At 41.9% G+C, this 11,243-nt stretch overlaps 1 non-coding gene across 1 annotated transcript; it reads left to right on the forward strand.

Annotated features, from left to right (window-relative positions):
- The first annotated feature begins 6,226 nt into the window (after positions 1-6,226).
- Positions 6,227-6,299, forward strand: TRNAR-CCU (transfer RNA arginine (anticodon CCU)). Its single transcript has one exon. It is a non-coding gene; the product is annotated as a tRNA-Arg (tRNA).
- Positions 6,300-11,243: the final 4,944 nt, after the last annotated feature.

Raw genomic sequence — 11,243 nt, forward strand, 5'->3', positions numbered from 1 at the left:
AGCGAGGTCCTGCTTAGATTGTTCAAGCTTATTTCTCATCTCCCCCGCACCGCACCACCCCCCAACCTCCATATCTAGAAACATGTGTTTGAGGCTGTGTATGTCTTTTCACTGTTGTCAGTTGGTCGACAGCCAGTTCCTACATTCAGACTTACTTTTCTTTTTTCTCATTATTTTATAATCTTTTTATTATTTCAGATCAGCATGTACAGGGAGGCGGGGGGGAAGCCTTTGGGAAGAACATTTCTCAGGAATTCTCTCAAAGCAGGATGACAGAGGAAATCAATATTTTCCTTAGGAAACAGGGCTTTAGAATAAACATGGTATGAGATAGGGGTACAGTCATTTTTTTTTAAACCATATCACCACCTAAGTGTTCTGGGAATTTTTTTTTTTTTCCTGAAATGACCATATTTCCCACCTGCTCTGTAGTTTAACTTTGAAAAAAACCTGGAGTCCATATGTGTACAGGTATGTGTCTGGACTGTTCTAGAATATCAGTCCATTCCATTTCGGTGGTCTATTTGTTTATCCTTGGAGCAGTACCATACTTTCTCTATCACCATAGCTTTTAAATAAATCTTGATATCTGGTGGAAAAGGTCTTCTCAACTTGTTTTTCTTTAGGATGTTATTGGTTATTCTTGGCCCTTTGCATTTTCATATAAATTTTAGAATCAGTTTTCAATTTTCATGAAAAACTCTGAGGATTTTGATAGGAATTGCATCAAATCTATAGATCAATTTGGTAACAGCTGACATTTTTAATCTGTGGATCAATTTGGGAACACATGACATCTTTAGAATAGTGGGCTGACCTAGCTTTTTGATTGCTGATGTTGTTCTGGATATAATTTTATCTCAAGTTGTACAGAATACTATTACTATAGGAAAAGAGAAGAAGCCATAGGGAAGAACATTTCTCAGGAATGCTCTCAAAGAGGAATTAAGGAGGAAAGCATATCTCCCTTAGGAACCAGGGTTCAGAAAAAAACATAGCTTTGCACATGGCTCCTGAAATAGGTAATCCATCAGGACCCAGTCAGGAAAATGAAACTACCAGAGGGAATTTAATACAGGAAATAATACTCAAGGATTAGAAAAGCTGAAAAGCAAATAGGAGAAAATGAGGAGACCCAGAGATTGTTGTAGGGTAAAGAAAGGATGTATCTTCGCTGGACCCCAGAAACATGGACCACCTGGTAGGAGTGGGAAGCTTTACAAGCTACAAAGGCCATGGGGCCATGGAGGAAGGGAGCTAGAACCACAGAAGAGAAGCAGCCACTGCTAGAGATGCATCCCCTCCTCCCAAGAAAAGAAAGGGGGATAAAAACCCGACTTCTCCTTTCTTTCAGTGCAAGTACCTCTTAGTGTCTGAACATACCTGGGAAAGACTGACAGGGAAGACTGTAAAATTTAGTTTGCAAGGGCCAGTCTCTCCAGCAATACAGAACAGAGGAAGGAATCAGGAAGCAAACAGACCAAAAAATGGCATATAGTTCAAAACCACAGGTTAGCAGTACAGGTTCTGAATTTAGATTTTTCTCTCAAAATTTATGAATTCATTTCATTTGCACATATAAATGCTTATCAAGCACTGTAGTAGATACATATTCCACTGGCTATAGCAGATTACAGCGTTAATCCCAACATTAATGGCTAAAGGAAATATACTCCTCCCCCTGCTCTAGCAGAGTTCACTAGTCAGAGAGTAAAGATGGGAGAGGTGTAGGGTAGACTCCAGGTCTACAGAGGAGGGTGAGAGAGCATGGCATGCCAGGAAAATGGCATTACCATGGAAACTGATGCCCTGCAGATGTACATCTACAGAATTCTCTGTGTTTGTGGCCAATAAGATAAACATTTATCTCTGTGACTTTAAGGTTTTTTCCTAATAAAGACCATGTCAATAAGTAGTTTTCCTTAGATAATTTGATCCTACAATACATTTAGTACCTGGTTTCTTATGTCAGGTTAGATTCCTAATACACTTTGACATAATTAAGAAATCACAAATCAAATCTTCATCTTAAGAGAAGATAGAAACTATTTTTTAACCTACTAAATTATGGGTAATATAACTCCATATAGCTTGCAAGAAGATATTAATTAACATTTCTAAAAAGAGGTCAAGAGATGGGACTTCCCTGGTGGTCCAGTGGTTAAGATTCCTCACTCCCAATGCAGAGGGCACGGGTTTGATCCCTGGTTGGGGAACTAAGATCCTGAATGTTGCACGACACAGCCAAATTAAAAAGAGGTCAAGAGATAGAGCTACAACCATTCAGGGTGACAAAACAGGGAATCTTCCTCTTCAGTTTGGGGTTTTGCAGAAAATTAGATGAACAGGTGCACTTATTTGTTTATATACTGGAGAGAAAGCAAGAAATAGATATTGAGAACTAGGGGAGATAACTATGATTTGGGTCTGATGGGTTGATAAGACCATTAGGTGCTTGAAAAATCTATTATAGTTAGCAACACATCACATGGTAAGGATCTAGAATGAAGGCTGCTTGCTGGTCTCTCATATGTTCCTCCTCCCAACATACACATACACACACACACACACACACACACACACACTGCAGCAGATGCTACTGGTTTTCTGCCCATTTCCTTAATTTCCCTCATTCTTACCATTTTGGAGCACACTGGCTTGATTTTCAATGGCCAAGATCTGCATTTCTTTGCCTGATATCTCTCTCTGGTCACCAGAGCAAACAGAGCTGTGCAAATGGCAAGTTGGAAATGCTGAGGAATCAAGACCCCCAGGAGCAGCCCTCACCCGAACATGAGGTGTACAAACACCCCAGATTCACAGCTCCCTCAGAGGTATGTATTCTACATAGGCTCTGAGAATTTCCCAGCGAGACTGAGCTTAGTTACACACAGTGGAAATTTTCTTGATAGCAAGCTCTTTATGGCTGACTTTTCTTTCCTGTTTTTCTTCTCTACTCCCCACTGCTGTTTCTTGGAATTATCTCCAGATAAATTACTTACAGTCAAATCTTTGTCTCAAGGTCTGCTTTTTGGGAAAGTTGAACGATGACACATACATTCACAAACATATAGCAGGATGTTAAATAGAATTTTTCTTATTATGTCTGACTTTTGACTGAAGCCTCAAAGCTAGGCAACATGGGTTTTAAGTACTCACATGCTTCAAAGAGAGAAGCCAGTCACATTTCTACAAGACTTGTTAACGGGGCCAAACTGGCACAGTGGGTATTACTCACAGGTCTGTGTAAGGGAACACTACAGATACAAACCTAGAAATGCAAAACTATAAAAGGACTGGTTGGAGAAAGAACTTTTTTGAAGAGAGTTTGTAGGGAGCCCTGTACTGTTTCATGATGCTTCTTCCTATCTCTGCCAAGTTGGGGGCTGCAAGAAGCTAACATAAAGTGGAGTTGTCTGCAGGAAGGGAGACTGATACCTCATTTCCTTGCCAGATGCTTGCTGAGCTGCAGAAACCCATAGACTCGCTCCAACGCCAATAGAGGAGAGTGGGAAGGAGATCACAAGACAATTTAATTTGTGTCCCCAAGAGTTTGAGAGTGAAGTGAGCAAGGTGGAAGTGGGCAGGAGATCAGCCGGAGCAGCCTCAATGGCAAGTTGAGGGGAGAAGACAGTGGCTGGAACATCTGCATGTACAGAGTTTTCCCTGGGCTAAGTGGCCTCCACAGAATGCTACTGGTCTCAAGTCACCCCAAAAAGCCCCTGCTTGAAGGAGCAAGGGGATCCCCAAGATGTGCTGATAATGGTAGCTGAGAGGTGTTGTGAGAGGTCAGAGAGCATCACTTTTGTCAGAGACTGGGGGAGTGAAGAGGTTCCCACGGAGTACTCTAAAGAATCCACAAAGGTCCCTTGTGAAAGGGCCAGCCAGCATCTGGAGGTGTGCCACAATAGAGGGCAGTGAAAACCAACAGAGGACCACAGATGACTGGCCATCTCTGAACCCTCCTCCATCTCTGTCATCCTCCTCTTCGGTCCAGACCTGAAGGAACTGAAGGGAGGGGTAGGATAGGAAAGAAAGAAACAAGGGAACAAAAGGAGAGGCCAACCCTTCCCTCTTCCCCATGACTTGACTTGTTCCAGATCAGGCAGCAGCTGGGAGTTAGAGGGGCTTTGAATTGGGTGAAAAATAGAAGTCTGGACTACTGTAATAGTCCAGAGTTAATGAAAAGCTACTGTTTTGCCTGAGATATTGTTCAAGGGTCAGAAAAGGAGCTTTGACAGAAATGCTTGCAGACAGTTGTAAGAGAAGATTGAAGCTGTTTCTTAAGTGTACCTGCCAAGTTCATCATGTTCAAATGGGTTATGTGTAACATAGGATAGAAAAATGCTTGCATATTGTTTACAAATATGAGTACTGTAGTATAAGGGGAAATGCTCCGATAGGACCAGAAATCATGAAGAGTCCTTGAGAGATAAAAGCAGATAGGTAGAGAGTGAAGGAGAAAAATCACAGCTCCTAAGATAGGACTAATGCAAAAAATCAGAGGAAGTTTGGAGTTCTGTCAAGCCCAGAAGCAGGGGAGGAATGTGGGTGTGAATGTTGAGGAGTTTGAGTGGAGTCCCTAGTGGAAGCACACACAGATGGTGTGGTCCTCCCCTCTTCCAGCACTTGTGCCAAGCAGTGAGTAGCAGAGATGTCAAGACCTGCATCCTGTTCTGTTGGGTTCTTTCCACCTCTTAGGAGCAACCTCTTTCAATCTCTGATGCCTTGATGTCCAGGGGCCTATTTCTCCTCTTTTCCTGAAAACTCCTTCTCTATATGACACTCTTCATAGGGATTTTTGAAGTTTGGTTTCATTCCAATGTATGTATCTCAATTTGTGGAATTTCTAGCAACAAGCCAGAAATAATGGTCATGACCTTGAAATCACAGTAACTTCAGGCCAACATGTCTGATACTGGAAAGCAGAAGCAGTCCTGTGCTGATTGTTTTGAAGTCTCCCTTGTGTACTCTGTCTGGCCTTTTTCTCTGTGCTCATCCTCAGGAGTCATGAAATGTAAGTTGGTTCCATCTCGTGATTCTGAGAGATCTGGTGGACTTAATAAGCACTCTTTGCTCTGAGAGGAGGCATTCTTTTGGTGGTGCTGAATTTTAAATTATTTATGGCGAAGATTAGAGCATGCCAGCTCCCAGGCAGGCCTCTCCTTTACAAAAATGTATTCTGTATATGTAAACTCCAGAAAAACTCCATGTAGGCTAATTACAGTTTTATACCTATGAATATTTTATTTCTCAATAATTCATAATGGTCCTCAAGGAGCCATTACCATTAAGTAAATATGCATAATCAGAAACCTCCCAAGATTGTAATTGCCCATATTTTTGTTCTGGGTAACATGTATATATACAGTGGGCCACTTATCAGTTTTATTAAAGGATTGTTCTCCATCTCTTTCTCCCACTTTCCTAGCTGCTTTCCTTTCTTTTGCATTCACTCACAAAGCTCAGAAAACAGCACCGAATAATATTATCCTGCCATACAAACTCAGTACTGCCTAAAACTAAATTACCAATGGATGGGCCAGTCTCAACTTTTTTGTCTTTTAGAAGGCATATTATCCTATTACGTATGAAAATAAATATTGAAAGACTTACTGGATTTGGTCTTTTCCCCCCAGAAGTAAAGTGAAGGCAGACTTCATAGCTAACTAAGGAAAGGAGAAAGAACGTTTGCAGGCATATGTCCCAAGGGGCAAAGAGGTACCCGGCTCCTGCAGACTAAAGCAAAAGTCTCAGGGTTCATCGGACCTGAATCTTGGGCCAGTTTCTAGCCTAGAGATGGAAGAGGAAGTAAAGGGGCATCCAAAAGGCCCCACTGAATCTATAGCCCAAGGAGAGGCTGAAGAAAGGCCAGAGCAGCACGAAGGAAAGCAGTTGCTTCAAGGGAAATAGTTGAGTCACTGAAAAGTGAACTTGAATTACCCCCACTCCTGAATTCACCCAAAACGCCATGAAATGGGTAGACAATATTTCTTCAAAGCTAGAGCAATGGTTTGTTTGCATAATAAGTAAGTGTTTTATTGTGATACTCTGGACACTGTTTTGATAGTGGGAATGTAGAGCAGGAAAGAAAACAAGAAGAGTATGTAAGAGACAGAGTGTCATACACACAAGTTCCTACCCCCTGCTCTAAGTAAACCCACACATGGGTGTTCTTGGATGCTGCTACCTCTTGATTTGAGGTAAAAGGGCACAAAGAGGGACTTCCCTGGTGGTCTAGTGGTTAAGACTCTGTGCTCCTAATGCAGGGGGCCTGGGTTCAATCCCTGGTCAGGGAACTAGATCCCGCATGCTGCAACTAAGAGCCTGCATGCCACAGCTAAAGATCCTGCATGTGGCAATGAAGATCCCACATGCCACAACTAAGACCCAGCTCAGCCAAATAAGTAAATAAATAAATTTTAAAAGGGCACAAAGAGGCAATGAAAGCCTCAGAGAAGGCATTGCAATGCCAAGTCCGTCAATGGCCCCCAAGCCTCTCGTTTCCATACTCTCTTTTCCATTTCTCCCGGGCCCTCTAGACGAAAGGGAGACACGAAGAGAACTTTCTAGATGAAAGGGAGACACCAAGAGAACTTTGGGAGGTGAGGAAGAAGTAACTTGGGGACCACGCTCTGTCTCCTTGTCATTCTGCTCTAGAGTAAACATCCAGATGACCCAGCTTCCATCATCTTTCTGTCTCAGTACCTGCTAACATCCCACCATACCAGTTCTAAAAGTGAAGTGGTAATCTGTACAAAATGTGCTATTACAAAGCGCTAATGAATGCTGGGAGGCTCCAAACCAAGCCAACATTACTCCTGGAGGCATTTCAGAGCAACCTGTCCCTAGAGACCTCCAAGGGGAGAGAATCCATGAGTACAATGTCACACACAGCGAGAGGTTCCCCAGGGACCCACTTCAGTTAGGGACCTTCTCAGGATCTCTCAGCTCATACCTGTGAGTTACGGCCCACTTGGTGGGCCAGCTCTGCTCTTGCTCCACACGGAAACAATAACTCCCATAATTATATTCTTGGGGTGAGGGTGGGGCTGCTGAAGTGGACATTTCTGTGAACACTGCAAAGTGGGTGGTGGGAAGCCTTTCCAGAACTCCTAGGAGGAGGGTGCAGGCCTTTTAAAATCTCTGTCCCCTGAAGGCATTTGATCCAACTTCAGTGAGTTAAGGAGGTTTTTGTCTCAGGGTGTCACTTGACTACCTCTGCTGATTTCAACTGTCCACAGCGAATACACTTTACCCTGTGCCTATGGGCTCAGCCTTGCCTGAATCTTAGGACCCCTCTTAGCCTCTGTTAGGAGAGATTCACAGAGTTTAGCATCAGGCCACGTTTCTATGTGGTTGGGTTCAATCTGGAGTCTGACTTTTTATGACTAGTCTTATTTCTGATTCGTCTTTGACCTGTCCTCAGCCAGCTCTACTGTAGCCCAAAATTATATAATGTATGATTAAGAGTTTGGGACCTCACTCCTGTAAATGGTGTCTCCATATTTTCAGGTGCTCTGCCACAAGCCTTGGGGTCATCCTCAACTCCTCTATTCTCTCACACCAATAGCTGATCTTTTAGAAAATCCTGAAGACTCTTAATTGAAAATAAGTACAGAATCTAACTGCTGGTTTCCACCTCTAACTACCACTACCACTACTACAAGTCACCACCATCCCTCAGCTAGCTAAATGAATGGCCTCCTCACTGCTCTCCCTGCCTCCACTCCGGTCTCTTTATAGTCCATCCTCCATATAGCAGCCAGACAGAGACTGAAATGTTTAGTCATGTCACTGCTCTGTTCAAAATGCTCCAGTGGCTCCCATTTCACTCACAACCGGCCTTTCATGATTTGGCTTCCTTTACCCCTCTCACTTCTCCTCTCATGCACCCTGCTCCAGCCACACAGGCCTCTGTGCTCCTCCTAAAACATGCCAAGCATTCTTCTGCCTCAGATCTTTGGCACTTTCTGTGGCTTCATTGCCACCTTTTCAGAGAGGCTTTCCCAGACCTCCCCTCTCCCACTTTGCCAGCTTTCCTTATCCTTTCTCCAGATTTATTGTTCTCCAAAGTACTTATTACCGCTAGTTAAACAGACATTTATTTTACTTATTTGTTTGCTGCCTACATCTCCCACTAGATTGCAAGCTCCATGAGGCCAGGGTTTTTTGCCCTTTTCATTCTGTACTCTATTCCTGGCACCTAGAACAGGGCCTGGTACATTGTGGCTGCTCAGTGAATGCTGCTGAGTGAATGACTGATGAACAACCAAATGTGGGAATCGTTATTAGGGAGGACATTCAACCAATAGGAAGGTGGGTGGTCTACTTTTGAGAACATTAAAACTATGACATTGTGTAGCATTTACTGGGTTAAATTCAAATGTTAGATTATTTTTAAAAACTATTCAATTATGTTCACTGGCATTTATAATGTTTGGATATTTGCTATAGGCTACAGTTTTTTGTAAATACTGCTAAGCTGTATGTTTCTTATATATTGAAATATTTTAAGAAATCCATAATAATGAGTAAAGAATTGCTAATTTTTCAGTTTCTAAAAATTAATATTTTTTGAAAATTTAGAAACACTACAATGAGTGAGGATACAAAAAGTTTACTGAGAATCTGTTTTGAAACTTTACCCAGGGTCAGTCTTGTTCCTGGAGGACAAATAACAGTTTCCAAGAGGTGTGTGTTTCTACCGGAAGCATAGATATTTAGTAAATGTCATAGGCTAAAGAAGCCACAGAAAGTTGCTTTTGTTTGTCTTCTCTCCCATGTTCTCAATTTCATTTAAAACAGCATTTTACTTTTGCTACGGCTGACAAGTCAGCTCATATGCCCATGGGGGCTTAAAAGAATGTGGCAACCTGAGTTGCCGTTTGGTTGTAGGATAAGCAGTTTCTTAACTACTCTGAGGCCCAAGCACCCAGGGTGAAATTGCAAGATCTGTGGCTTCCCACGTGCCAACTTGTATGTTTTCCAGCCCAAATGAGTTTAGGTGGAGCAAGATGTGATCCAACCATATCAAATTCTCAAAGGGCAGTGACTGCTCTCTTGAGAGTAAATTATTCTTTATCCCAATAGTAGAGACAATTGTGTCTGCAGCAGATGCCCTCTGGTCCTGAGGGCTGGTAAGCAAAGAGAGGGCGTGAATGAAAATCATCAAGCACATGCTTAACTTCTCACCTCAATCCAAGTCAAAATGGAAGTCTCTTTGGCTTCTTCTATCAGGAGCCAAAGTTGTCCTTTGAAGCCAGGACAAAGCCAGCAGAGTTCACAATTCTTACACTTTAGCAAGTGTCATCGACAATGGTCATGCTCTGTTCCACTCACATTTTAGTATGTGGCTAGAGGAGGGAAGAATTAAAATTAAATTTTAATTTTAGATTAAATGGACCACTCATTCTGATGTAACATTTTTGTATGTGGCCTGTGATATTGTGATTCATGACAAGAAATATACATTTAGTCTCTGTCCCTGTTTCTGGCAAAGAGCTCTTAAAACCCTTGGAATTTCCTAAGAGTGATAAAGTTGCCTTGATATTCAGAACAAGCCTCTTTTGACTGAGTTTATGTTAAGAAGGTGACTTTTGAAAGCACCTAAGGATGGGAGCTGGTTGCTGGGGAAACCAACCACATGATTGGAGAGTTGGAACTTTCAGTCTCATCCCCTGACCTCCGGGGAAGGGAGAGGGGCTGGAAGTTGAATTCATTAATCAATCATGACTATGTAATGAAGCCTCCATAAAAATCCCAAAGGATGGGGTTTGGAGAGCTTCCTGGTTGGTGAACCAAAGTGCTTACATGTGCCATCATGCTGGGCCCCAAACTCCATGAGAACAGAAGCCCCTTTGTCTGAGACTTTGCCTTGTGCATGTTTTCATCTGGCAGTTGATGCATGTCTTTTAATATCCTTTGTAAAAAAACAGAGATCTAGTGACTAAACTGGTTTCCTGAGTTTTGTTAGCCACTCTAGCAAACTAATTAAATCCAAGGAGGGGGTCATGGGAACCCTTCATTTATAGTCAGTCAGTCTTGGACTTGTGATTGGCACCTGAAGTGGAGGGCAGTCTTGTGGAACTGAGCCCTCAACCAATGGCATCTGATGCTATCTCTGGGTTGACAGTGTCAGAATTGAGTTGACTTGTAAGACTCCCAGTTGCTGTCTTACAGTTGCTTGGTGGTTTAGGGAAACCCCAAACTGCACCCCACTCCACACATTTGAATTGGTTCATCAGAATCTTTATGGTCAGAGGAGGGGAGAATTAAGATTAAATTTTAATTTTAGATTAAATGGATCACTCATTCCAATGTAACAAACATGCTCTGAGCTGCTAATTAGATGCACAGGTAGATGCAGATGTAAAAGATGTAGGTTACGTAGATGCAGGTGCTGATATAGATGATGTGGTTTATGTAGGTATTGTAGATGTTGTTGTCCATCACATAGATGTAAATGCTGTAGATATAAAGACAGATGTAGACAGAGTAGATTTCAGTATAGGTGCAGATGTGCATGGCATAGCTGTAAACATGGATGTAGATTAAATTTTTTCAATCTCAGCACTATTGACATTTTGGGCTGGATATTTCTTTGCTGTCAGGGGCTGTTCTGGGTATTATCCTAGTTGCCAGGGGCACTGTCTCCCCCATCCACAAGTTGTGACAATCAAAAATGTTTCTGGATGTTGCTAAATGCCTCTTGGGTGCAAAGTTGCCTGGGTTGAGAACCAGTGATGTAGCCAACGTAGATACTGATGTAGATTTAAGCATCAGTGTAGATGATGCATATGATGAACATGAAAATGTAGCTGTAGATGATATAGATGTAAACACAGATGTAGGTAAAGTGTATGTAAATATGGATGTAGGTGATGATGTAAGAGTAGATATGAATGATATAGCTCTAAACATAGATGTAGATGATATGTTTGATATAGATAGATGGCATAAATATAAATTTTATGATCTGGGCAGGAAAATGTAGGTGTTAATGATGCAGATGACATAGATTAAGTATAGGTGATGAGATAGATATCTAGACAGATCAATATAGAAGTAAGTTTCCCAACTTGAATTTAAGTTCTTTGAAGGTGGTATATATTCATATCTCCAAGAGTAATTTGGAGGTGTTCATTAATGATCTGTTGATTGTTTAACTAGTTCTACCACTTAGGAGCCAATAGAGTTCTCTTTAGTATTTCAAGTATGCTTTCTATTAAGAAAAGATTATC

Source organism: Tursiops truncatus, chromosome 15, assembly GCF_011762595.2.
Source record: "Tursiops truncatus isolate mTurTru1 chromosome 15, mTurTru1.mat.Y, whole genome shotgun sequence".
In the NCBI taxonomy this organism is placed as follows: Eukaryota; Metazoa; Chordata; class Mammalia; order Artiodactyla; family Delphinidae; genus Tursiops; species Tursiops truncatus.